This window comes from Dromiciops gliroides, chromosome 2, assembly GCF_019393635.1.
Source record: "Dromiciops gliroides isolate mDroGli1 chromosome 2, mDroGli1.pri, whole genome shotgun sequence".
Classification (NCBI taxonomy): Eukaryota; Metazoa; Chordata; class Mammalia; order Microbiotheria; family Microbiotheriidae; genus Dromiciops; species Dromiciops gliroides.
The window spans coordinates 700622007-700649838 of NC_057862.1; the positions used below are offsets into that span (position 1 = coordinate 700622007).

At 54.0% G+C, this 27832-nt stretch overlaps 1 protein-coding gene across 2 annotated transcripts in view; it reads left to right on the top strand.

The window, feature by feature from the left end:
* Positions 1-27832, top strand: part of KLHL29 (kelch like family member 29) — a 183122-nt gene that overhangs the window by 88502 nt on the left and 66788 nt on the right. The gene's annotated exons all lie outside the window — the stretch shown is intronic.

The window sequence follows — 27832 nt, forward strand, 5'->3', positions numbered from 1 at the left end:
CCTTCCACTGCAGGGTCCTTAGTAAAGTGTAAGCTGTCCACACCCAAGTCCAGGGGATTCTCAGGAGGATATCTGGTCTGGTGGTTTGGGGCGTTGCCATCTCTGTGAGCATGAGTGAGCATGACTCTGCCCAGAAGGTGCCTGATGAAGTTGTCATTAAGCATGCTGCAAGTGTTTATGGAGAACTGAGGCTAAGCCGTGTGTGTGTGCATGTGTGCATATGTATGTGTGTGTGCACTGTGTACATGTGTGGTTATGTGCACATGCATGCTTGTGTGCATTGTGCATCTGCGTGCACTGTGTACACATGTGCTTATGTGCATGTGTTGTGTGTACTTTTGCATGCACACATTGTGTGTGCTTGTGTGCATTGTTGTGTGTACATGTGTGATCACATATATGTGCATTGTGTACATGCATTGTTTGTATGCATGTGTATTTGTGTGCATGGTGTGTATGCACATGTGTTTATGTGTATGCTTGTGTACATTGTGTATACACATGTGCTTATGTGCATGTGTTGTGTGTACTTTTGCACGCACACATTGTGTGTGCTTGTGTGCCTTGTCGTGTGTACATGTGTGATCACATATGTGTGCATTGTGTACATGCATTGTTTGTATGCATGTGTATTTGTGTGCATGGTGTGTATGCACATGTGTTTATGTGTATGCTTGTGTACATTGTGTATACACATGTGCTTGTGTGCATGTGTTGTGTGTACTTTTGCACGCGCACATTGTGTGTGCTTGTGTGCATTGTCGTGTGTACATGTGTGATCACATATGTGTGCATTGTGTACATGCATTGTTTGTATGCATGTGTATTTGTGTGCATGGTGTGTATGCACATGTGTTTATGTGTATGCTTGTGTACATTGTGTATACACATGTGCTTATGTGCATGTGTTGTGTGTACTTTTGCACGCACACATTGTGTGTGCTTGTGTGCCTTGTCGTGTGTACATGTGTGATCACATATGTGTGCATTGTGTACATGCATTGTTTGTATGCATGTGTATTTGTGTGCATGGTGTGTATGCACATGTGTTTATGTGTATGCTTGTGTACATTGTGTATACACATGTGCTTGTGTGCATGTGTTGTGTGTACTTTTGCACGCGCACATTGTGTGTGCTTGTGTGCATTGTCGTGTGTACATGTGTGATCACATATGTGTGCATTGTGTACATGCATTGTTTGTATGCATGTGTATTTGTGTGCATGGTGTGTATGCACATGTGTTTATGTGTATGCTTGTGTACATTGTGTATACACATGTGCTTGTGTGCATGTGTTGTGTGTACTTTTGCACGCACACATTGTGTGTGCTTGTGTGCATTGTCATGTGTACATGTGTGATCACATATGTGTGCATTGTGTACATGCATTGTTTGTATGCATGTGTATTTGTGTGCATGGTGTGTATGCACATGTGTTTATGTGTATGCTTGTGTACATTGTGTATACACATGTGCTTGTGTGCACTGTGTGCATGTGTGAGCATGAAGTGCTGGGCTCTGCTATCAATGAACATGCCAGGCCCCTCCCCCCAGGCCCTGCAGGAGGACCTGGGAGAGGGGACAGAGGAGGGAGCTGGCACCATGAGAACAGCAGCCACACAGGGAGATGAACCGAGTGGTCACCTGGGGATCAGGAGGCTTCTGTGACTTTTCCCAGTCTGTACCTCTGTTTACCCTTCTATAAAATAAAGGGCTTGTGCTCTGCACCCTCCGTGACCCTCAAAACCTGCCAGTCTCCCCCAGGAATAGACACTGGACCTGTGAGACTTGGGATGAAGGAATCTCCCTCTACCAATACAGGCTGGTCCCTTCTCTTCAACTTAGAGTCTCGGAGTTAAAGGACTTGCCCAGGCTCACACAGAGGCAGAATTTGAACCCAAATCCCACTGGCCCCTAAGCCAGCTCTCATATACTAAGCACATTAAACCTGAAGACACAAGCTTCCCTGTGCCGGAGGGTGCGCGGGGCCTTGAATGTCACCAAGGGTCCCAGAGAGATGGGCCCCAGAATCCTCCAGGAGAAGCTGAAGCCGAGGGCTCTGTGGCCCTGAGGACAGCTGGCTCTGACCTCAGGGAAAGGGACAGACGGCTGAGGGGCTGGGGATCCCCTTCTTGCTCCGCAGAAGGGGAAGCTGCAAATGATGGGATGCTTGGGGTCATCCTGGAGCCACACGCCACATGAGTAGTAAATCTCTTCCCAGGCCTTCACCGAGGGGACGTCAGAGGCTTCCTGGAGTCACCCTGGAGGCCTCCGGTGGACACTGCTGCCCAACACCTCCAGGCCCTGCCGGGTTAGCCCAGGGGTCATTAGGATGTCAACATCACCATCGCTCAGCAAGGCTCCCACTGACCTGTGACAGCTGAGCCCACAGCCAGCCCAGCCCCTGGGGCAGAGGCGACATGCCCACACATGTGTGAACATATGTGTTCACACGTGGCATCACCAACTTCTGTTTGCCCAGTTTAAAATAAAATTGCAAAGCGTCCTGTGGGCCAGATCACAAACCACCTTTAAATGTGTCTCTGCTTTTGGAAGCTAGTCATGGAGAAGCACAGGGACCCTCTGGGAATGGTGAAAAGCCAAGCTTGCCTTGTGCGCCCCGATGCTGGAGTCAAGAAGAGCTGGAGGAGAATCCTGCTGCTACACCCCATCAGGGAGACCTTGGACAAGTCACTTCCAGAAACCCAAGATACCAGATTGGAAAGTCCAGCCCCCACTGGCACCAGAATTGTCCTGGAGGGATTCTGGACTGGAGGGACATCCTAGAAGGGACCCTTCCAGCTGCGAGGTCTGTGGCTGACTCTGGGGTAGGGTCGACCCTACTCTCTGATGGTGCAGTCCCCCAGGACAGCCCGGACTTAGGCATCCCTGGGGAGAGGAGGAAGAGGAAGGAAAAAGAGGAAGGAGGAGGAAGATGAAGGAGGAGGAGGAGGAAGATGAAGAAGAAGAAGAAGAAGAGGAGGAGGAAGAGGAGGAGGAGGAGAGGGAGAAGGAAGAGGAAGGAAGGAGGAGGAAGAAGAAAAAGAGGAGGAAGAAGAGGAAGGAAGGAGGAGGAAGAGGAAGGAAGGATGAGGAAGAAGAGGAAGAGGAGGAGGAAGAGGAAGGAAGGAGGAGAAAGAGGAGGAAGAAGAGGAAGAGGAAAAGGAAGAGGAGGAGGAGAGGGAGGAGGAAAAGGAAGGAAGGAAGAGGAAGAAGAGGAAGAGGAGGAGGAAGAGGAGGAGGAGAGGGAGGAGGAAAAGGAAGGAAGGAAGAGGAAGAAGAGGAAGAGGAGAAGGAGGAGAAAGAGGAGGAAGAAGAGGAAGAGGAGAAGGAAGAGGAGGAGGAGAGGGAGGAGGAGAGGGAGGAGGAAAAGGAAGGAAGGAGGAGGAAGAGGAGGAAGAGGAGGAAGGGAGGAGGAGCCAGCACCTCAGACTAGTCACAGCACAGGAGCAGTCGCCCGCCCTCCCCAGATCCTCTGTGTCCACCCCAATGGCATTGCCTGTTCCTTACCAGCCCACCGGCCACCAGTGAGCATTGGCCTCCTGGGACTTGGCAGTGTCACTGGGCCCTCCCACATCCCACATCCAGCCTGAGACAGGGAGGGCAGCACCTGGGGACCAGCCAGCTGTCCTGGAGGGGCATCAGGGGAAGAAGCTCTCCCCAGCCTTACCGGACAGAGGAATCCACACATTCAAGAGGCCAGTACCCAGTACAGTGGGCAGAGCAGGGCCCTGGCCTCAGAGGGCCAACCGAGCCCTGGTGCCTCCGGCTGTGTCCAGACTGCGGCCCTGAGCAAGACCCTTCTCTCCCCCTGTGCAGTGAGAAGCCACTGACTGGCTTCAGTCTAGCTTCACTGGAGGTCCTGGCTCCCACTGTGGTGACTCGGTGCCCGCACACGCGCACACGTATACACATGGACACACGCACACATGCACACGTGCACACATGGACACACACGTACACACACCATCTGTTTTCTTTTTTATTGTTTCGTTTTATGAACTGAGCCAATGTGAGCATTTCTCAACCAGAAGGCCCTTCAGAGGAGTCCTGACCCCTCTCCCCGTCCCTTCCCAAGTTCACTGGCCATGAGCAGCCAAAGTCCAGGCTACTGATGGGCAGGAGTGAGAGTGGAACTCGGCCACTGTTACTCCCCTCTCCCTTTCCCCTGCTTCCTCCCTCAGACACCCCTCCCTTCTCCCTGTGGTGTATGATGCCACATCTTGGGCTCCACTTTACAATGGGGTGAAATGGGAATTGCTGGGCCTGAGAGATCAGCCCCCCAGCAGCACCACTCCCACTCCCCTGCCTGCTGGCCAGGGGCCAGGCGCCTTCTAAACTGGACCCATGGAGGACAGACAGGGAGCCCATTGGGGGCTTCTCAATGACAGACTGAAGCCGAGGGTAAACCTCGGTCCCCTTTAAAAAGTCCAGCCTCTGCATCGAGGGGCCCAGCAGGGAAGTGGAGAGGTAGCTCCCATCCAGCCATTGGTTCTCATTCATGGAGAAGGCTCCCTGCTGCCCTCCCCTGTCCCAAGGGCCTGGGACTTTGACGATGCCCTCCGAGAAAGCAGGAGGAGGAGAAGGAGAAGGAGGAGGAGGAGGAGGAGGAGGATGGGGAGGGGGAGGGGAGGAGAAGGAAGAGGAGGAGGAGGGAAGGAGGAGGTGAGGAGGAGGGAGAGGAGGAGGAGGGGAGGAGGAGGGAGAGGAGGAGGAGGAGGAGGATGGGGAGGGGGAGGGGAGGAGAAGGAAGAGGAGGAGGAGGAGGAGGAGGAGGATGGGGAGGGGGAGGGGAGGAGAAGGAAGAGGAGGAGGAGGGAAGGAGGAGGGGAGGAGGAGGGGAGGAGGAAGGTCCACTCAAACTGCTCAGAAGCCCCCTGTAGGGTGGCTGGCTCAGCCCCCATCCAGGCTCTCCCCTCAATCTCTGCAGTCACACCTGGTCTTGTGGTCCCAGCAGACCCTCCCCATGGCCTGTTGGGTTGCACATCTAGACCTCCTCCTATTCAACAAAGCTGGGGAAAGCGGTTCTGGCCTGTGCTTACTCCGATCTGGCAAGTGGATTGGGTGGTCTCTGGCTCCAAGGACAGGGGCTTAGGATGCCCAGAGGGGGATTGGCACAGGTGGCCAGATCCTGGGGTCTGGCAGGTGCAAGGCTGCTGAGAGATCTAGTCTCTAGCACTCATCGATGGCCTGACTGCCAAGTTGCTGAGCGGAGAGGACTGGGCACCTGGCCAGGGGAGATAGAAGGGCTCTGTGCAGGGCTCACTGTGAGTGATGAAGGATTCTGCGGCAATTTGGAAATGTTGGATGAGATTGTTTCTAATGTTACTGAGGACCTGGCACTGTGCTGAGCAGTATGGGGGAGGAGAGACACCCGAGGAGACCATACCCACCTTGGCACCTTCCCCAGAGAACTTCAGTTGGCAGGGCAGACAAGATCACGCCACAGCCCTGGGTCATTCACACCATCCGCTGCTGAATGCCCATCCCTCAGACAGGGCCCACTACAAACTGGTGTGACTCAACCTCAGCCAGACGGGCCCTCACTGCTGCTCGGCGATCCTACCCATACCTCCCCCATTGGCTCATTCTCCCACCTTCCACAGTGACTCTTCCAGACCTTCTCATCCCTCCTCAAATCTCCCATAGCTCCCTCTGCCCCCCACTCTCTCAGCTGAGACCCTCATTTCATATTTTACCCTAAAATGGAAGCCATTTGTCATGAGTTACCTCTTCTCTTCCTTATCTCCTATCGCTCAAGCACCCTCGGCCCCTCTCTCCTCCTTCACTCCACTCTCCCATGATGCGGCAGCCTTACTCCTGACCAAGGCTGGCTCCTCCATCTGCTCAAGAGATCCCCTTCCATCCCGTCTCCTCCAGCAGGAGGACTGCTCTGTCATTCCCCTATCTCCCTTATCTTCAATCTCTCCCTGTCTATTGGCTCCTTCCCTCCTGCTTAGAAACACGCCCATGTCTCTTCCATCCTCAGAAAACACTGGATCCATCCATTCCTTCTCATTATTGTACTTTATTTCTCCTCTCTTTTCTAGCCAAACTCCTTTTAAAGGCCATCTACAATTGTCCACTTCCTTTCTGCTTATTCCCTTTTAACTCTACTGTCTGGCACCTGACCACCCATTCCAAGGTGACCAGTGATCCCTTGGATGACTAATCCAATGGCCTCTTCTCCATCCATATCCTCCTTGACCTCTGCAGCCCTGGACACTGGGGGCCACTCTCTCCTCCTGGATCTTCTCTTCTCTCTAGGTTTTCAAGATCTCTCTCTCTCTCTCTCTCTCTCTCTCTCTCTCTCTCTCTCTCTCTCTCTCTCTCTCTCTTTCTCCCCATCACACCTAGCCATAGGTGTCCCTCAGGGTCCTGTCCTGTCCTGGGTCCTCTTCTCTTCTCCCTCTATACTACATCATTTGGTAATCTCATCAGCTCCCATGGATTTCATTACCTTCGCTATTCTCTATCATTTAATCAATCAACATTTATTGAATGTCTATTAAGTGACAAGTACTGTGCTAATCACTGGGGACACAAAAAGAGGCAAAAGATGGTCCCTTCTCCCAAGTCATTTGCAATTGAATGAGAGGAACAACAGGCAAACCCATTGTGTGCAGACGAGCTATATAAAAGACACCTAAGAGATAACTGACAGGAAAACCCTGGCAGAAAGAGAGGATGGGAAAGTTTCCTATCAAAAATGGGGTGATAGGGGCAGCTAGGTGGCGCAGTGGATAGAGCACCGGCCCTGGATTCAGGAGGACCTGAGTTCACATCGGGCCTCAGACACTTAACACTTAACTAGCTGTGTGACCCTGGGCAAGTCACTTAACCCCCATTGCCTCACCAAAAAAAAAAAATGGGGTGATAGTTGGGATGATTCTCAACCCTACTTATCCAGCCCTGCCCTCTCTCCTAACTTTCAGACTCATTTCTCTAACTGCCTCTCAGACAGCTTCAACTCAATATGTCCAAAGCAGTACTCAAGATCTTTCCTCCCAAATCCTCCCCTCTGCCAAACCTCTCTAACTGTAGAGGTCGGCACCCTCCTCCCAATTCCTCAGGCTCCACACTCTCATTGCTGACCCCCACCCAGATCCAGTAGGGTGCCAAGGCCTGTCGATTTCACCCCTGTAGCATCTCTTGTTGATTTCACCATTGCAGCATCTCTTGTTGATTTCACCATTGCAACATCTCTAATGTGCCTCCTCCTCTCTGACCTTGGCCCCACCCTGGTGAAGACCCTCACTCCCTCACACCTGAACTCCTGCAGCAGCTGGGGAGATCTGCCTGTCCCAAGTCTCTCCCCAATCCAGTTCATCTTCCTCCTTATCTCTGCTTACAGGCTTTCCTGACTTCTTCTGGTGCCATCCCTCTCTCTTCATTATTTCCTGTTTGTCCTGTCTATAGCTTATTGGTAGCTCTTTATTTGTTGTCTCCCCCATTCTCTCCTTGAGGGCAGGGACAGTCTTTGGCCTCTCTTTGGATCCCCAGAGCTTAGCACAGTGCCTGGCACATAGTAGGCACTTAATCATGTTTTCTGACTTGTTGACTCGATCTATAGATCAACACCAGGTTCCACCTTCCTATTCTCTGGGAATCTGCATGTTTTTGTCTGAGGGGGCTGACTGTGAGAGGACCCTAAAGTTGGCCAAGTTCTGAGCTTCCAGGCTATCAATCAGTCAGTTAATCCACAGACATAGATTAGGAGGCTATAATATATGAGGCCTGCTACTAAGCACTGGGAAGGAGAAGGTCCAGACCTAGACTTTCATTAATAGAAAACTCACAGTTCTATAGTCCTTTAGGCCTAGTTCCCAATTGCTCTCCAGAGTGGTTGGATCAGTTCACAACTCCACCAACAGTGCATTAGTGTCCCAGTTTTCCCACATCCCCTCCAACATCCAGTATTTTGGGGGGGGGCAGGTCAATGAGTGTTAAGTGACTTGCCCAGGATCACACAGCTAGTAAGTGACAAGTGTCTGAGGCCAGACTTGAACTCAGGTCCTCCTGAATCCAGGGCCGGTGCTTTATCCACTGTACCACCTAGCTGCCCCCAACAACATCCAGTATTTTGATAGGTGTGAAGTGGTACCTCAAAATTATTTTAATTTTCATTTTTCTGATCAATAGTGATCTAGAGCATTTTTCCATATGATTAGAGATAGCTTTGGTTTCTTTGTTTGAATACTGCCTGTTCATATTCTTTGACCATTTATCAATTGGGGAATGACTTGTATTCTTACAAATTAGACTCAGTTCTCCTTTGTCAGAGATACATGTTGCAAAAACTGGTCCCATTTTTCTGCTTTTCTTATCATTTTGGCTGCATTGGTTTTATTTGTGCAAAAACTTTAATTTTACATAATCAAAATGATCTGTTATACATTTTATAATGCTCTCTATATCTTCTGTGGTCCTAAATTCTTCCCTTGTTCATAAATATGACATATAATTTATTCCATGCTCTCTTATTTTGCCTATGGTATCACCCTTTATGTGTAAATCATGTACCCATTTTTACCTTATCTTGATATATGGTGTGAGATGTTGGTCTATACCTAGTTTCTGCCATACTGTGTTTCAGTTTTCCTAGCAGTTTTTGTCAAATAATGAGTTTTTGTTCCAAAAGCTAAGATCTTAGGGTTTATCATATACTAGGTCAGGGCTTCTTAAACTTTTGCCAAATTTTTTACAACCCCCACATTCAGTTACACAACCCCATATGGGGTTGTGGCCCACAGTTTAAGAAGTTTTGTACTAGATTACTATGATCGTTTACCATAATATAATTTGTACCTATTCCACTGAATAGTTTGATTGGCATAGTACTAAATAAATAGATTAATTTAGGTAGAATTATCATTTTTATTATATTGGCTTGGCCTGCCCATGAGCAATTAATATTTTCCCAATTGTTTACATCTGACTTTATTTGTGTGAAAAGTGTTTTTATAGTTATGTTCATATAGTTCCTGGGTTTGTCTCGGCATGTAGACTCCCAAGTATTTTATACTGTCTACAGTTATTTTAAACAGAATTTCTCTGTCTATAACTTGCTGCTGGACTTTGTTGGCAATATATAGAAATGATGATGACTTATGTGGGTTCATTTTGTATCCTGCAACTTTGCTGAAGTTGTTAATGATTTCAGGTAGCTTTGTTTTCAGTTGAGTCTCTAGGATTTTCTAAGTATAACATCACGTCATCTGCAAAGAGTGATCATTTTGTTTCCTCATTGTCTGTTCTTTTTTTTTTAGTGAGGCAATTGGGGTTAAGTGACTTGCCCAGGGTCACACAGCCAGTAAGTGTTAAGTGTCTGAGGCCGGATTTGAACTCAGGTCCTCCTGACTCCAGGGCCGGTGCTCTATCCACTGCGCCCCCCTCATTGTCTATTCTAATTCCTTTGATTTCCTTTTCTTCTCTTATTTCTAACATTTCTAGTGCAATATTAAATAATAGAGGTGATCATGGGCATCCTTACTTTACCCCTGACTATACTGGGAAGTCTTCTAGCTCAGGCCAGCCCTATTTTGACCACACTGCCTCTTATACTAGTTCTGTTCCTATTATGGTTGCTTTTAAAAGCTGCTGTGGCTGACTGATTTGGTGTCTGGCCAGTGGGGATAGAAAACTCTAGTCCCCTAGCCAGGGGTGTCCTCACTCTTGTGGGTATCTCTGGTCCTATGGATATTGATCAGCAACCGTGGCCTGCCAGGATCCTAGAGAAGAGTGTCCCCAGAGAGCTCTGGGACAGTCGGAAGTGGGATGGCCCATCTGGGATTGAGGCCTTCTTCAGTTTTTCAGCCCCTGAACTGTAACCACTGGATGCCTCCCCACGAGTGGAAGTGTCCAGGGGGCAAGGCCCTGTGGACAGCCTCTCTTCCTGCTCCATTGTCCCCTGAAGGCAGGCCCTCAGCCAGCCCATTGTGAGCTGCTCAGGCCTGCTGAGCCCCAGGGTGGACTGTGCCTTCCTGAAAGCCATCTGCCAGGCATCATCAATGCTCCCGGTCACATCCCTTGTCCACAAGGGCATTTTGCATTCAGCAGATACAAAACAAAACTCAGGCAGGATCCCCAGGGAGCGGGCAGCAGAAGCATCGCCTGGACCTACCTGTGTCCCAGCTGCTTCGTGGGCTGTCTGTGCCCACTGGCAGCCGACCCAAGGGCAGCTGAACAAATTTTTCCAGGGGGTGGTGACTGTGGAGGGGCCCTGGGAGCCCCCTTGGAGCAGGTAGGTGTCATCAAGGGTGCACATGCCCACCTCAAAGAGTAGCAGAAGTGTCAGCCGCATCCCCAACATGAACAATGAAGATGAACTGGAAGGCCCTGGGCCAAGTATGCTAAGCATGGAGAGTCAGAGAGCAGAGCTGGGCGGTCCCTGCCCTCAGGGAACTTACCTTCCAATGGGGAGCCCCCGCAGGTGTTTCAGTTGTGTCATCATTGGGGAGCCCCCTTATGTTCCCCCGGGGTCCAGGGTGGTCACTATCAGGCATGGATCTCCTCTCCTGAGCCCCCGCCCAGCCTGATCTCCACGCTTGCCTCCAGGAGCAAAAGCAATTGGCCAAGATGTGAAGCCCACCCACAGATGGGGGCTGACCCCCAAGGGGATTGTCATAGCATTCTCACCTCCTGCCGCCTTAGGCTCAGTGGGCCGGGCTTGGAGTCATTCCCAGTGCTGTGTAAACCCGGAGCTAGTCACCGAGACTCCCTTAGCTTCAATTCCCTCATCTGTAAAATGGGGTTAATAAGCTCTGTCTGCCAGGGCTGTTGTGAGGGTGGAATGATACCTGTTTGCAAAAAAGCCAAAGAAGTGCAATGTGGCAGCAATGCCAGGCAGACCCAGCACTGAGGCATCAGCACAAGCTACCAGCCGACTTCTGCAGGGAGAAAGCGGCTCTCTCTCCTGTCAGTCTATCAGTGAGGAGGCCTACTGTGCCCTCAGCCCTGAACCAGAAACCCCAGGCTCTTTCCTGGGGAGTGCCCAGCCTAGAGGAGGAGCAGGCCTGGACCCTGCCCCAGGCATCTCCCTGTCTGGGGAAGACAGCAGGCTGCTCCTAGGCTGAAGGGAGCTGAAGGCCTGGAATGAGCACTGCCTGCCCTCAGGCAGCTCCCCATCTCAGCACCCAGGGCAGACCTCCTCCTAATGCACTGGGAGCTCTGAGGACTAGGGAGAGAGGCTTGGTGTGCATCTTGGGGGCTGTGGAGGAGGTGGTGTGGACCTCTTTGAGGAAAACATCAGAGGAAGACTGAGCTGTTCTAAGCAGTGGAGAAGAGAAACCCAAGGTGCTTTCCTTCCCAAAAACAATTGCCTTAGATTAGGGCACCTGGGGCCCTGCCTCATCCCTGTGGACATCTGCCCCCAGAGCTCCATCCTCAGGACATTCAGGAAAGCCCTGCTTGGGCCGCCAAAAACATTCAAAGCCAAGTGGGTTCCCTCTTCCCAGAAGGCTCCAAGCCCCGCCCCACACAAGAAGTCGCCCAGGTGACCAGCCCAGTTTGAGAGGCCACAGGCCTCCTGGGGGTGTGGGCAGAGCGCCCCAGGTGGCTGAGATGCCCACGTGATGGGCCTCATCCCCCGGCTGGCTCGCTCCCCACCAAGGGCGTTCCCAGCAGGCCTGCTGCCGTCTCTGGCTTGGCCGGAATTCCTCCCCTTCTACGGAGTGGCGTACTGTCCCTGCCAGCATGATTTACGGTCTCATGACAGCTGAACCTCCCGTGCCCTGGGCCCCAGAGAGGGCTGGTGAGACCCTCGCCAGGGACACTTGTCAGGTAGGGAAGAGGCTCTCCGGAGCGGAGCTGCCCGGGCCTTGGGGATGGGGTGAGGGCCTCTGGGCCACGACAGGGATGGAAGCAGAGGCTGGGTGGCCTCCGTGGAGATGCTGTTTTGGGAGAGGCTGGGGCTGACCCAGAGGCAATGACTCCATCCTGGCCAGGGGCCGAACCCTGACCCCTGGACGGCCCGGGGGACACCAGGCCAGGGCCTTCCCCTCTCTGGGCCTGTTTCTTCCGGCATGGAGTTCCTTCCAGTCACTGCGTCTTGTCCCGAGTCATTCAGTGACATTTGGGAATGGTGCTCGACCTGGGCCTGCTGGAGAGAGGGGAGGGCCGGAAAGGCCAACGCCAGAGGCTCCTCAGATATCCTCTGGAAGAGCCTGTCCCGGGGCAGGCCGATCGGCAGGGGTCGCCTAGCTCCACCCTGGGGGGAAGGGTCTAGCCTGCGGACACACAGCCAAGAGGATTTACAGCCCAGGGTTCAGCTGGGGCTCCCTTAAGCCCGGCCAGTGCAGGTGATGCCTGGCCCGGTTCATTGTGGCCCTCCATAGATGGCCCCCGAGCATGGGACAGACCCTGGGCAGTGTGGGGCCGGCCTCCTAACCATTAGCTGCCTTCATCAGTCTGGGCCTCCAATGGCCCGCCCCGGGGTGCAAAGAAAGGCAAAACCGTCCCGAGCCGGAGGAGGCCGCCGCCTGAGCACGGACGTCATGTAGATGGGCTCCATTGGACATGACCCCAAGAAGGAAAGTAGAACCAGCAAGGGGCGGCTCCCGGCGGCATCCTGAAAGAAGTCAGGGAGACCAGGAGGCAAAGGCCCCGAGGGAGGGTCGGAAGGGCCGGCGTGTGGGAGAGGACGCGGTGGAGAGACCGGGAAGGAGGAGGGGCCTTAAATGCCAGAGGATTTTGTGGAAGGAGCCGATGGTCAGACCTGCAGATCCAAGCGGATCTGTGCCCACTGCAGAGTCAGCAGCCCCCCACCCATGGGCAGGGGCACCCTCTCTGCCAGCCCCTCCCATATTCCTTCTCCTCCCTTAATGGGGGTTGGGGGGGCTGGTTGGGGGGCAGGAGGCGCAGGGTCTGGCTTGACCCTCATCCCTGTCCTGCCCTGTGGGCCCCGCGCTCTTGTCCAGCCGGGCTTGTCAGCACTGGTCATTTACTCCCCCTCCCCGACCTGTACAGCGGCACTTGTGCTCCCTAGGACCCAGGACCGCCCCCCCCACCCCCACCCCGAAGGACACCTGGGGGGTGGGGCTGGGCGGGCAGCTGCTCGTCCTTCTGTACAAGGGATCAACGACTCCTGGTGAAACCCAAATGAAATTCGAGAGGCCGGGGTCTGGCCAGCTGCTGGCTCTGCCCGGCCCAGTCACTGGACACCTCACAGATCCAGAAATAGCCCTCCTAGCCTCTGCCCGGACAGTGGGGCCTGGGGCCTGGGCGGGGCTCTCTGCTGGGGCGGGGCTCTCCCTGGCTCCGCCGGTGCGTGCGCATCTCTCCGCCGCTTCTCTCTGAGCCGCTTCTCTGACCGGCTTTCCGCTGTCTCTCCCTCCCTGTTCTCTGTCTTCCTCTGTCTGCCCCTCCTCCTTCTGGGTGAATTTCTTCCCATGTATAGCCAGTGCACTCTCTGTCTCTGCCTCCCTCCGTCTGTCTGTCTGTCTGTCTGTCTGTCTCTCTCTCTCTCTGTTTCTGCCTGTCTCTTTCCCTGTCTGTGTCTCTGTCTCTGTCTCTCTCTGTATCTCTGTCTTTTTCTGTGTCTGTGTCTCTGTCTTTCTGGGTGCTTGTCTCTGTATCTCTCTGTCTCTGTATCTCTGTATCTCTGTCTCTTTCTGTGTTTGTCCCTCTGAGTTATCTCTGTCTCTGCCTCTGCCTCTGCCTCTCTCTCTCTGTCTGCCCCCTCTGTCTCTCTGTGTGTCTGTCTCTCTTTTTCTCTGTGTGTCTGTCTCTCTTTCTCTCTGTCTCTTTCTCTCTCTGTTTCTCTCCCCCCTCCCTCTTCTAGCCCTCTCCTCCTCCATCTGTCTCACCCCTTTTTTACTATCCAGGTTATGGGGGGGGGGAGAGAATCTAGGAAGGCAGGAGGCTGGGTTTCCATGCCCAAGGCCTGACCTGCAGCAGGAGAACCTTGATCCTGCCTCCTTTCCGGAGCCCCGCCCTGGCCAGTCCTCTCTCCTGGCAGAGACAGGGATGATAAGAGGTGACCCCCTCCTGCCCTCGGGGAGCTCAGTGCCCAGTCAGGGAGATTGGGGGGAATAGGATTTCAGGGTCTCAGGATCCAGATCTCAGAGGTGGAAAGACCAACCCCAGACAAGAGGCTGTTCTGCCTCTGCTCAAAGACCACTTGGAGAGGCCCCAGACTCTTTTTTCTCTTTTCCCCAGAGCCTGCTACCCCTTCTGAACTTCCTACCCTGCCTAGTCCTTCCCACCCTGGCCCCTCCCTGCCTCTCCAGCCTCCGTGCCGGGCACACCATTGCCCAGTGCCTGCCCCTGGTGCCTGGAACGCCCTCCCACCATCTCCATCCTAGCTCCCAGGCCTTCGAGCCTCAGATGATATCCTGCAAAAAGGAAGTTATTACGGCCTCCCTCATCTTGAGGCTGGGCTCTCTCCCACTGTGCCCCCGAGGGTAAGGGAGAGGCCCAAGTCATTGCCGTGAGTGCCTGGCCTGCAGCTCTCTGCCCCAGTGTCTGTGTCTAGGGGATGAATGTGGGGATCCTGGGCTGGGGGGGAGCTTCTCCTGACTCTGCCTCCCGAGGCTTCCCTCTGATCTGGCCCGGGGTGGGGGAGAAGGAACGGCCATTTCTGTCTCGGTCCCTCTGTGGCTTTCTCTGTCTCTTTCTGTCCTCATCTCTGGGTCTGGATGCAGAGAAGGCAGAGGCCCAGCCTCCTGATCTGCAAGTGACTCAGGAAATGCTTTCAGGTCTTGTCGGCTACACCAGAACAGCAGAGCAGGACAGGGTTCTGGGCCAGGAACCTGCCGTAGGAAGTCCTGGCCCTGTCTCTCCCTGGCCGGGTGCTTGGAAGGAAGCATCTTGGGCACTGTGTCCCTCCTCCCCCCCTCCTCCTCCCCCTCCTTCACCTCCTCCTCCCTCTCTTACTCCTCCCCCTCCTCCTCCTCCCCCCTCCTTCTTCCCCTCCTCCTCCCTCTCCCCCTCTTCCCCTCCCCCCTCCTCCTCCTCCTCCCCCTCCTCCCTCTCCTCCTCCTCCCTCCTCCTTCCCCCCTCCTTCCCCTCCTCCTCCCTCCTCCTCCCCCCCTCTTCCTCCTTCTCCTCCTCCTCCTCCTCCCCCTCCTCCTCCTCCTCTTCCCCCCTCCTTCCTCTTCTCCTCCCCCTCCTCCCCCTCTTCCTCCCTCTCCCCCTCCTTCCCCTCCTCCTGAGGCATGCAGGTCTCATACAGGAGCTTTGGTGGAGAGCTACTAAAAGGGTCCCCCCATCCTCGGTGGCTCAGCTAATAGAAAACCCCTCAAAATGCCTCATTAATAAAATAATCCTGGGGCCTGGGCCCCACCCAAGAAGGGAGGTGACCTGACTATTTTTAGAAAGCTATCAGGTTTTATCAAGGAGAAGCCTCTGCCCTGTTCCACTGGGCCCCAGTGAGGGAGCTCATCACATCCCCCCCACACACATACACACACTTGTCGGTCACAGGGCCCCGCAGGGTCTGCTGGGTTCTGCTGGGTGGACAAGGGGCTCTGGGTGAGGGAGGCAGGACTTGATGCCAGATGCCCTCATTTTACAGACCAATTGCTGATGCCCAGAGTCCATGGCTGGTCAGCAGCAAGGTCAGGGTCGGGCCCCAGCACCATGAGCACAGCCCCCTTTGACCCCACACCGGGCACTAGCTGCCAGCTCCTCACAGGAGCTATGCCCACTGCCAGGCACTGAGGGGTTTTTCCTTCTACGTGCCCCTGGTATGTGGATGTTTCTCCTCCTAATTGCCTTGATCTGTATTTTTCAAAGGTCATTGTGTAAAATTCAGACAAGTACAACTTTTAATTGGGAGCAAATAATGAAACCGGAACATTTGATCTGCCAGCCAGGCTTTCACAGGAGCTTGGGAGGGGACCTCCCAGCTTCTCCCCAAAAGAATGCCTCCTTGTGTAGCAGAGAAGTGGCCACCCAGCTCCTGCAGAGGCCTGCCCCCACCTCCCAGGGCAGCGCACACACACACACTCATGTAAGTCAGGAAGTCACCTCAGGCTGCCTGCCTCCTGGTACCTGCCCCACAGGACGGCCCTATAGACCACCCCCACCCCACCCTCCAGCTCTAATGAGCTCGGGTTAACCAGCAATAACTAAGCCACTACCATGTGCCGAGAAACTGAGACCAGAGTGAAGCGATCCCTTTCCTAAAGGACCTTCCACTGGTGGGCAAGATGGGGACAGAGATACACAGATCATCAATTACTAAAAGCAAATGCAAAGGAATTTGGAGGTGTGAGGAGGAGACACAGACAGAGAAGAACCAATCAGGGCAGCCTCAAGCTGTGGGCGGGATCTGAGTTGTGCTGGAAAGGATGGACAGAACAGTAAACATTAAAGCTATGGACAAACACTATAAATGGTCCTACCCCTAGCCGTTGTGCAGGAAGCGCCTTACTGGGGGCTCCTGTTTTATGCTGTGATGTTTAATATTCGTGTATCTCTTGTGAGCTTATTGAAGCATGGATAGTGTAAGCTCCTGGTCTAAACCTGATTTCTGCCAACTGCTTTCCTGTTTTCCAAAAAAAGAAAAACCAAAAACCCTTATATTCATGTAGTTTCCTACTAAGTAATTTATATTCTGAGCTTTGTTGGGTTCATTTTCTATCGTCTTGTCGCCACTTATTTGTACCGAATATCCCTGCAGATGCATGTCACCCTTTGTTTCAGGAAAGAGAACTTTATAATGGCAGCCGTCCCCCTCACCAACAGTAGTTGGCTTGACTAGGATTTACCTTTCTCTTGTTTTCTCTTGGATTTTATTGTCTCTACATAGAAATGCTGCGGACTTTTTGTGCATTGATCCTGTGTCTTGTCATTTTACCGAAGCTACTGCTTCCTTTTTCTGATTCTCTGGGGTTTTCTGAGTAAACAGAGTGGTCATGAACACTCGTTTTATCTCCTCTTTGACTGTGTTTGTGGTTCCATCTCTTGCTTTTGCCTTATTATTATTGATGGCATTTCTAGAATGATATCAAGAAATGGCCGGGAAAGGTGAAGATATAGCCTTGTTTTAATTCTCGGGAGAGCCTCTCCTGTCTCCCCATTGTATACAGTGTTAATATTAGATTTTAGACAGACCTTTTTCTCTTTTAAGAAGACCCTTCTCTTCCTCTGCCTTATAAGTTTGGGGCATAAATGAGAGCCTGGCTTTGCCAAAGACTTTTTCGGTGTCTCATGATATAAGTATATGGTACATGGTTGGGACTGTTCTTGTTTTTAATGTGATGAATTCTGTTGATTGTTTTCCTAATGTTGGACCATCCCTGTGTCCGTAGTATGAATCCAGTCTGGTTTTCAGGAATCATATTGTGGATGTATTGTTGTGGTGTGTTTGCCACACTGTCATTTAGCATTTTTATTAGCTATTCACTAATGGAGTCTATGTGATTAGTAGATAGAGAGGCCTCAGAGGGCCTGTCTCTGGCACAGATTGGCAGTGTGACCCTGAACAAGTCACTAACTTCACAAGAGGGAGAGGGAGAAGCATTTGAATACCTACTATGTGTCAGGCACTGTTCTAGGTGCTTTATGGATATTTTTTGTCTGTTTGTTTGGTTGGTTGGTTTTTTTGGTGAGGCAATTGGGGTTAAGTGACTTGCCCAGGATCACACAGCTAGTAAGTGTTAAGTGTCTGAGGTCAGATTTGAACTCAGGTCCTCCTGATTCCAGGGCCGGTGCTCTATCCACTGTGCCACCTATCTGCCCCACTTTACAGACATTTGATGCTCACAACAATCCTTCAAGGTAGGGGAGGAAACTAAGGCAGGCAGAGGTTGACTTGATCTGGAGACCCTGCAAGTTAGAGAAGCCACTTTCCTGTACCACCCTCACCCCTTTATGCCCAGAAGGCTTTCTCTGCTGGAAGGAGAATGGAAAGGTCACGGCAGATAAGAATGACATGGGCAAGGAGCCCAAGACAGAGGCCCAGAGGCCATCGGGCCAAGTGCCAGACTCAGCCTGTGGCCATAGCAGGGGCTACTGCTACCCTGATCTCAGTGTGGTTAGTAGCAAACAGATACTGGACAAGCTCACTGACCCACAGAAGGATCTCAGCCCATCAAGACAGTGCGTACTGCCATCCTCGAGCCGGCAAGCCTGGTGGCCTGGCAGCATGCACCCTTGGGAGCTTCCCACTGCCTCCTTTTGTAATGGGTTTTGTCTGCAGATAAGCTGGTGTTTATGGCATCCTGAACTGGTGTTGGCTCTGAAGGAACGAGTGCTCCATGGGGAAAGACAAAGGGGAACTTAGCCAGATAGCTCCGAACTAAGGAGGGTCAGTCCTAAAGTGTTCCCCCCCTCCTCCTCCTCTCTCTCCCTCCCTTCCCCCTTTTCCCCCTCTGTCTCTCTGTCTCTGTGTATCTCATTCTTTCTCTCTCTCTCCCTCCCTCTTTCCCCCACCCCGTCTGTCCTTATCTCCCTCCCTCCTTCTCTCTCTCACTCTCTCCATCCCTCCTTCTCTCTTTCCCTCCCTGTCTCTCCCTCCCTCTCTCTTTCCCTCTCTGTCTTTCTGTGTCTCTCTTTCCCTCCTTCCCTTCTTCTCTCCCTCCCTTTCTCCCTCTCTCCTTCCCTCTCTCCCTCACAGACCCAGAGGAGTCTCTGTGACTGTTACTATTCCAGCTCCATCCTCCAGAGGTATCAGGCCCCCCTTCAGAAGAGGGGACACTCCCCAGGTGGCTTCTACCATCCCTGCTACCCAGCCTGTCTCCCCACCACTCCAGGATTCAGGACACAAAGAGCAGATACTCCTAAGGATGAAGCCAGAATCGCATCAACTACCCTGGGGTTCCTTTTCTTTTTTCCTTAAAAGAAAATGAGTTTGAGTATTTTTATTATTTTTGGTTTAAAATGTTTGTCTTTGCTTCCACTCCCCCCCCACACACATACACACAGATATAGGCAGGCACACTCATGCACGCACACACACATACACAATTTAGAAAGAAACATTTGTCTACATAGTAAAGAAAAGATAATTACAGTGGAAATGGCTGCTTTCTGATCTTGAAAATTCAATGGAAGAGGGGCAGCTAGGTGGTGCAGTGGATAGAGCACTGGCCCTGGATTCAGGAGGACCTGAGTTCAAATCTGAGGTCAGACACTTGACACTTACTAGCTGTGTGACCCTGGGCAAGTCATTTAACCCCAACTGCCTCACCCCCCCCCAAAAAAAAGAAAAAAAAATCAATGGAAGAGGGCCCTGACAGCAGGATCCTCTGTGGTGTGAGCCTCATTTCAGGCTAATGGGCTCCTTCCGTCCAGACGCAGTCTTAGGGGCAAGGACTATGGTAGAAGCCCAAACACTTTGGAGTCCTTTCTATATCCATGTATGTGTTTGTGTGTGTATTTGTACCTCTGTGTGTGTGCACGTGGTGTATGCATATGTGTGTGGTATGTGTATGTATATGTTTTATGTGTCTGTGTGTGTGTCTGTGTGTCTATGTCTCTGTGTTTGTGTGCTGTGTGTGCGTGTGTGCATGTGTGTGGCATGTGTGTGTGTATGTCTCTGTCTGTGTGCTCTGTGTGTGTCACTGTGTTCCCGTGGGGCAACCAACTTTGTGCTTGGATTGGGTGAATCGGTCACATGGCAAAGCCTTGGCCTCCCAGTGAGGGACAGAGTTGTTTCTTGGGACCTGTGACATCCTTCAGTTGGGGGTGACCCCCCAGAGCAGCTCTTTGTGGTCACCTGACCTCTGCTGCCTTAGTCTCCTCAAGTGTAGAATGGGCAGAAGTTGGTACCTGCCTCCCAGGGCCATGCTGAGGGTCCAATGAGATCATGTTTGCCAACCTTAAAACATGAGAGAAAAGCTCACCTATATGCTTGATATCACAGGCAGCTTGTGCTGGTTGCGTCCCAGAGCTCACTGAAGCCCCAAACTGAAGGCGCCATGGCTGCCACCCAAAAAATGTGAAGGAGCTGGAGCTGACCTGGCCAGGGCTGACAAGGAGACTGACTCACTTACCCCAGGAGAGATGGCACCAGGCTGAGGGTGGAAGAAGGCTGAGGGTGACAGCAGGCTCAGGATGGCACCAGGCTGAAGGTGGCAGCAGGCTAAGGGTGGCAGCAGGCTGAGGGTGGCCTCAGGCTAAGAGTGGCAGCAGGCTGAAGGTAGCCTCAGGCCCAAGGTGGTACCAGGCTCAGGGTGGCAACATGGTCATAGTGGCATCGGGCTCAGGGAGGCATCAGGCTGAAGGTAGCATTGGACTAATGGTGGCATCAGGCTCAGGGTGGTACCAGGCTCAGAGTGGCACCAGGCTCAGGGTGGCATCAGGCTCAGGGTGGTACCAGGCTCAGGGTGGCATCAGTCTCAGGGTGGTACCAGGCTCCGAGTGGCACCAGGCTCAGGATGGCACCAGGCTCAGGGTGGTACCAGGCTCAGGGTGGCATCAGTCTCAGAGTGGCACCAGGCTTAGGGTGGCATCAGGCTCAGTGTGGCACCTAACAGCAGGAAAAAGAGGCCAATGCAGGCTGGCTGGCAAGTGGGCTACACTTGCCAACAGTGAAAGGCATCCCAGACTGGAAGGGGCTGCCCAGGGGGTGGGCTCCCCCTCCCAGGGGTCTGCAGGCAGTGGCTGAACATCACTGGTTGGGGATGCCAAAGGTCCGGTTCTGTCAAGGTCCTTTCCAATGCCGTGATTCTGGGCTGAGATCGATCAGCCTTGGCACTGGGGAGAGGGACAGTGGGATGGGAGGAGGATTGTTCCTGCTTTTAGCACTGAGTTCTTGGGGAGGGGCTTCATGAAAATGTGTCGTGCTAGTGGTCTCTTTCCTGCCAGGGTATGTGCTCATGAAGTCTTGTGTCTATCAAAAACGCTCTCCAGCTACAGTCCTGGTTCCCTGGACCGTGCTCCAGTTGTCCCTAGTCAACCTCCCTGACTCTCTAAGGGCTCCACCAGTGCCACCAACACCACACAGAGGGTCTGTCCCCGTCCATGACAACAACGGGGGTCATTAGTTTGAGGAAGACTGAGAGTGTAACAAACCTGCACCTTCTTACAAAACAAGTTTTGTAATGTGGTGACACGTCCTGCAGACCTTGGGCACACTCACATAGAGAGGAGCGCCCAGCAGAGGTCCTGCCGGTCTCACCCTCTTTGCTGGAAACTTGGTCCAGCTCTGGGAAGGGTTTTTCTGAGCGAGGCTGGGTCAGGCTGTGGCATCTGCTCTGGCAGCTCCGTAGCACAAGGGGCCCTGCCCCTCACAGAGACCCGAGAGCAGGCATCTGGGCCAGGCCTCTCCTTGGGTCCTCACCTCCTAACCCTAACCCTAACCCTCCTTGTGCTAGACCGACATTGACTGCTCTGAGAGCAGAGGGTCAAGTGAGGCCCCAGGGCTGGCTGGGCCTGGGCTGCTGCTCACAAAAGCTCCCTTCTGTGCCTCTGGAATGTGAGCTGGCCTCCAGCACGCCCCTCCCGGGGCTTTCTGGGACAGCCCCAGAACTGAGCTCAGAGCCGGAGGAGGGAGTGGGCAGAGGCTGTGGGGATCAACATATTTGCAGCTTTGAGTTTCTTCACAGAGGGCAGCACAGGGAGCAGCCTGAGCGCATACACACACACACGCACACGCACACATGTACACACACATACGCGCACGCACGTGCACACACATACACATGCATGCACACGCATGTGCACACAGATGCATATACACACACACACCTTGACCTGGCTCAGCTTGGAGGGGAGCCACCCACTGCCAACCCAGCCCAGCTCTGTCCTGTCCATCCTCTCTAGCCTAACCCACCCCTGCCCAGCCCAGCCAGCCAGGCCCAGCCCTGACCCGAGGTCACTCAAGAGTCCCTGTCCTTCCCCTGCCTCCTCCAGCCAAGCCTCCAAGCGACAGGTGGGAAGTTTTAAGTCCCCAGCTAAGTCCTGTCACTAACCCTGGCTTCTCTCCTCTTGGGTCAGGCCACCATGTGTGACAGGGAGCTAATGAGGCGGGGGCCGCCTGGCTCTGGGCCTCCGTGGGAGCAAGAGATTAGCCTCCTCTCCAGAGGAATTGAGTGGTCGGATGCAGAGAACACCTGCTCCTCTGGCCCCTGTCACAGAGCCAGAGGAAACCCCACCTCCACCTAATGGACCCATTTCCCCTGAAAGCCGAGGCTGGCAAGTGATAAGCCTTTGATAAATGTAGTGAGGGGTTGGCAGGCCTGCCCGGGGAGCACGCAGCTGCCTGCTTCGTGTGCCCTGAGGCCTTGGGCCTGACAGCCCAGAGTGACCGCAACTGGCCCTGGGGATGTGCCCGTCTGTCCTTGTAGAGATGGGGGTGGTCCGGACAGGGGTAGGGGGTCTCCTTCTGGGGAGTCCCCAGAGCAGGGCCTGAATCCTGCCTCTGTTGGGCCTGTTTCCTCATCCGTAAAATGAGAGTAGGATTGGATGAGCCCTAAGGCCCTGTCTGGGTTCTCTGGGCCTGAGGCTCTGATGTGTGGGGAATGAAGCCTGAGGTAGGGCTCCCACACCTCCAAAATGGGGAGGGCACCCGAGGCTCAGGAAGAGCCCTCAGCTTTGGGAGGCACACTATGCCCTCACAGGAGGTCCCCAGGAACAAGAGGGATGGACGGTGAGGCCCCAGTGCCCAGGACCTGGCCGGGCTACCCTCTGAACAGCCAGGCCCCGCCCCAAAGAGGATGGGACGAGCTCTGTCTCAGCCCCTGCACCCTCACACTGGGGCCTCTTCCTTTCTCTGACCTGGCCTCTGGATAGAGAGGGCGCCATCCAGTGACAGGCCAGGGAACTTTCATTGCCATATTCCACACCACAGGCTCGGCCTGCCAGCCTCCTTGATGGGGGTTGGGCAAAGCAAAGGGGGTGGGGAGAGAGTCCTTGGCTCCAGCGTGCCCCTCCCCCCAGAGCACGTGCCCGCTGCCCTGCTCAGGCCATGGCTGAGTTCCAGCCGCCACATTAGGGAGACCCTGGTGAGCTGCTGAGCCTCTGGAGGAGGCAGCCAGGGTGGTCCCAGGCAGGCTTGGGGTCTATAAGACAGAGGGGAAGGGCAGGAGTCTGGCCCAGAGCAGAGAAGGCTGGGGTGGCCTCCATGCTTGCTCTTGTTTGGCCAAGTATCCCGAGGGCTCTCTTGCCAATGCGGGCGTGGAGGGCTCGGTGTCAGGGAGGGAGGGAGGGAGGGACAGACGGATGGAGAAAGAGCTCCCTACAATCCCTGCTCTCAGGGAGTTCGCTCGAATGGGTGCAGATCACCCCAAGAAGAGCTCTGCAAAGCAGGCCAAGCACTTCCCACCAGTAGCAACTCTGACCCTCACAAGAGCCCTGGGGGGAGGTGCTATTATTGACCCCAGTTTGCATATGAAGAAGCTGAGTCTGGATAGTTGACCCCCTCCCTGCTTTTGCTCATGCTCCGTCCCCCAGGACTCTTGTGAAAATCCTCCCCCTCCTTCAAAGCCTAGCCCAAAAGCTGCCTCCTCCAGGCAGTCTTCTGTGATTCCAGTAACCCCATTCCCCTCCGGGTCTGACCAGGCACCTCGTCCCTCTCTAACATGTGTTGTTGTTCAGGAGTTTCAGTCATGTCCGACTCTTCGTGACCCCGTTGGGGGTTTTCTCGGCAGAGATACTGGAGTGATTTCCCATTTCCTTCTCCAGCTTATTTGACAGATGAGGAAACTGGGGCAAACAGGGTTGTGTGACTTGCCCAGGGTCACACAGCTAGTAAGTCTGAAGTCAGATTTGACTTCAGGGCTTCCTAACTCTAGGCCCAGCTCTCTATCCACCATGCCACCCAGCTGCCCCCTCTAATATGTAGGATAGGGCTCTAGGAAGCAGGGGCTGGCTTGTCTAGCAGCCTAGGAACATCTGCATCAGGCACTTAGTCGGCATTTGTGAAGTTCTACTGAGAATGTACACGAAGGCAGATGTGTCAGGGCCTCCTGGCCTTCTCTGTGCTTCTGCCTGACTTTTGTTCCCCAGAACATGTCAGAGTGAGCAATGACGGTGGAGAGCATGCTCAGAGCATCCAGCGTCTGCCACCTTGTCCTAGAGCTGAGCTCAGTCATCCCAGTGTGGGGAGTCCCTTGCAAGGTGCAGATCGCAGCCCCGTCTGGGTGGCTCCCTTCCGGTTCTCACCCACTGCTGAGAGCCTGGATGCCGGCCACCTAGCCTTTGTTGGGTAGTGGGTTCCTTTGGTGTTGTCTTTCACACCCTTCCTCATGACCAGGCTGCAATCTGCCCATGCCCTCTGGAGGGAAAGCAGATTGCCCCCTCTAAGATGGTGGCATCCCACTATAATTCGTGGCTGCACAGTATCTCTGGGAAGTGGGTGGTGCTAACAAGAGACAGAGCTTGGCTTCACCCACAGAGCTGCATGTGAACAAAACAGGCCACCCCTTTCCCCTTCCCCTTTTCTTCTCTTCCTCCTCCTCCCTCCTTCCCCCTCCTCCCTATGCCCAGCTCCAATTTGTCCCTATTTCACTAATGGACTGGGGATAAATGTAGTAAAGTAATACTTGGTTCAAAAACACAACTTCACAAGGACAACGTAGGGGTGGGTGGCTAGACGGCAGCTCATCTGAAAATGATCAGGGGCCTATAGTGGGCCACAAGCTAAGCATGAGTGTAACCAGCAGCCAAGATCTTAGGCTGCCTTCAAAGAAGCCCAGAATCCTGCTGCCCCTGGCTCCGCTCTAGCTCTGCTGCCCCTGGCTCTGGAGGGTGGCTTAAGAAGGGAAATGATGAGATGGAAAGAGCATCCAGGAAGGACAGGGAAGACTCTGGAGCCTCTTCTAGACCAGGAGCAGGTCAGGGAACTGGGAGAAGAGCAGAGTCGGCTGGGTCCTGTAGGGGGTGCTGTGCACAAGTGCCCTCTGAAGGGAGCTGTCCGCGGCAGCGGTGCTGAGCCTTGTCTTCTCGGCTCCACAGGGCAGCCCCTGCCACTTTAGGCTGGATGTCAGGAAGAACTCCCTAATAGCAAGAGTCATTCCAGAATGACCCTCAGAGTGGGGCTGCCCCATGGGCTGTCCTGCAGAGTGACCCAGGCTGCCCCGTGGAGTGGCCCAGGGTGTCCCAGTGTGACCCAGACTGTCCTGCAGAGTGTCCAGGCTCCGTCTCCCTACCCCCACAGGAGGGCTTCAGGCAAAGCTGGACACCCCTTGCCAGCAATGTTGACGTACACAGGGGATTCTCACTGGGGCACGGACAGGATTAGATGCCCCTGATGTCCCTTCCTGCTCAGACTGGGATTCTAAGTTAGGGAATGGCTCTCCCATCCCTCTGGCTTCAGAGAGGTGGTGCTCTAAGAGCTTAGCTTCCAGCCAGGAACCTGCCACCCACCCCTCCTCCTTGGCACCTTCTTCATCAAGGGTTCCATGAGTCATTCTCACTCCCAGAAGTCCCATCTTGCACATGTAAAACTCAACAGGAAATGGGATTTTTTTTCTATCAGTCTCCACATAATGCGTCTGTTGCCAAGTGGAATTCTTCCAGAGGATGGGGTGAGCCTTTACCAGAAGACAAGAGCAAGGACAGTTGGGTGTCGTGGAGGACCCCCAGATGTTCCCTGCCCCCGGCCCTAGAACTGTCCCAGGGATGCCACCAGGTGCAAACCAGGGTCCCCAGAGAAGCAGGCTTGGCAGAAGAGCCGTGGAATTGGGCCCAGGGTGAAAGGAGGCCCTCGCGTGAGACATAGCAAGGGACACCATTGAGTGGGCCAGGAGCCGGGCTGGCCACATGGTGAGGAGGAGGCTGCTTGATGCTAGGTTAGGGCCTGGCCCCTCTGGAGGGAGGCTGGAGGGCCTCTCCTGGGGAGAAGCACCCACCCTCTGCCTCACCAAGCCTTTCCCTCCCAGGCAGCTTTCCATGGGAGTACACCTGCTGTCAGATGAGGGGGACGCCTGGGCTTGGAACTGGGAGAATGAGGCTTTGAATCCTAGCTCTGCCCAGCACATAGTAGGTGCCCAGCCCCCATAGCTAGTCCTTAATATCCCCAAGCCTCAGTTTCTTCATTTGTAAAATGGGAGCAACAGTCCTTGCACTCCCCCTCATGGGGCTTGTGGGAGAGTGCTGAGCCTGAGAAGGGTCCAGACAAGATGGCAGAGCTTCCTGGGGAGCTGGGGGCTGGCACCCAGGCTGCCCGCCTCTTCTTCCTGCAGCATGTGTCCCTGGGGGTTTCTCTCCCATGTCTGGTTAGATGGCTCTCCACAGGCAGGCCAGAGCATCTCGCTGCCTATGGTCCCCCAGCAAGAAGTCGTGGGAAGCCTGTCTGCCTTCCTGGGCGGGGGGTGGGGGGGTGGTTCCCCACCCTGGTTGCCCCCTCTGGCCTCGGTCTCCTTATCAGCGCCCTTCCTAGTGTGTGATGCCTGGGATTCAACCTGACACTGCACATGTGGCCCAGCCAGGGAAGATGATGTAGCTGGGGCTTGGCCCAGGGCAGGCAAAACCGGAATGTACTATGAAGATGACAGCAGCTACGACACTGCTACTGATAATAACAACAGCAACATTAGAAAGCACCCACTATGTGCTGGGCCCTATGCTAAGCACTTTCACAAATGTTATCTCACAACCCTAGGAAGTGAGTGCTGTTATTATCCTCATTTTGCAATTGAGGGTACTGAGGCAGACGAGAGTTAAGTGACTCACCCAAGGTCACAGAACTAGGAAGTATAGGGGGCTGAATTGAACCAAGGCTTCCTGACTGCAGGCCGAGTGGCCCGAGCCCTGTGGCACCCCATGGCTGCCTCAGGGTGGCTGTGGATCAGGAAGCTGGAGGACAGAGGTCCCATTGTAGTCTGAGTCATAGCCACCCCCAGTTCTCTCAGGCCCCATGATCCAGGAAAAAAGGGGACCAGAAACGTTGAGTGTCTGTCTGCTGGCGTCTGTGCATGGCCAGAGGGGAGTTAATTATGGAGTCTGGCTCTGGCCTGGGACAAGTGGGCATTGTGCAGCCAGTGCCTGGTGCCAGCAGACGCTTCAGGGCAGGACGCCCCCATGCAGCTGTGTCCACTGAAGCCTCACATTGGCGGCAGGGCTGTGCACGTGTGACCTGCCCACGTGCTTGGGCATGTCAGGGTGTGTGTGCTAGCCCCAGAGGAAGGGTTCTACCAGAGTCTGAGGTTGACCATACCAGAGGTGAGGGCCAACACCCCCAATGGGGGCCCTAAGTCCCTTACTGAGGTCATCTCCCCAAGCCTTGCCCCAAGCCCGGGAGGCATGTGCTCCGAGTCTGATTCCAGTCTAACAAAGGGGGAGACTGAGGCCACAGGGTCACAGGGCAGCGTTCAGACCCAGGTCTTCTGACTCCGGGTCCACTGCCCTAACCACTACCCAACGCTGCCCCACAACAAGCAGTGATGAAGCACCCACTGTGTGCCGAGCACAGGGTCTTCAAAGACAAAAGGGGTGGGGGACACCTTGTACACAGACAAACACAAAAGTGACCCTAAGTGATTTCAGGGGGTGATTTCAGCCCTGACCACTGAGAGAATCAGACAAGAGACTGCACGTGGGGCGGGCCACCTTGAGGCAGAGGAGGGGTGGGAGAGCCCCACTCGGGCAAAGGTGCAGAGGTGGGAAATGGATCGGCAGCCTGGTCCTAGAGAGCTTTCGACTCCAGGCCTGGGGATGATCCTGCGGAGATCCCGGAGCTCACAGTTACCACACAGGCTCCTAGCATCCAAGGACAGTTTGTTGGCTGATCGTCTGTGATGGACAAAGGGTGATGTTTGTTGGTTCTTCCCACCCAAGCCCTGGTAGCACCAAAGCCATCAGACTCTAGACATGGAGGCAGCATTGAAGGAGCTGAGCAAGGAGACCCAGGATCCAGGAGTGTAGCCTCAGGAGGCTCCCCTGCCAGCTTGTGCCTCAGTTTCCCTGGCTGTAGCCTAGTTTCCAGACCTGTAAGAGAGCACC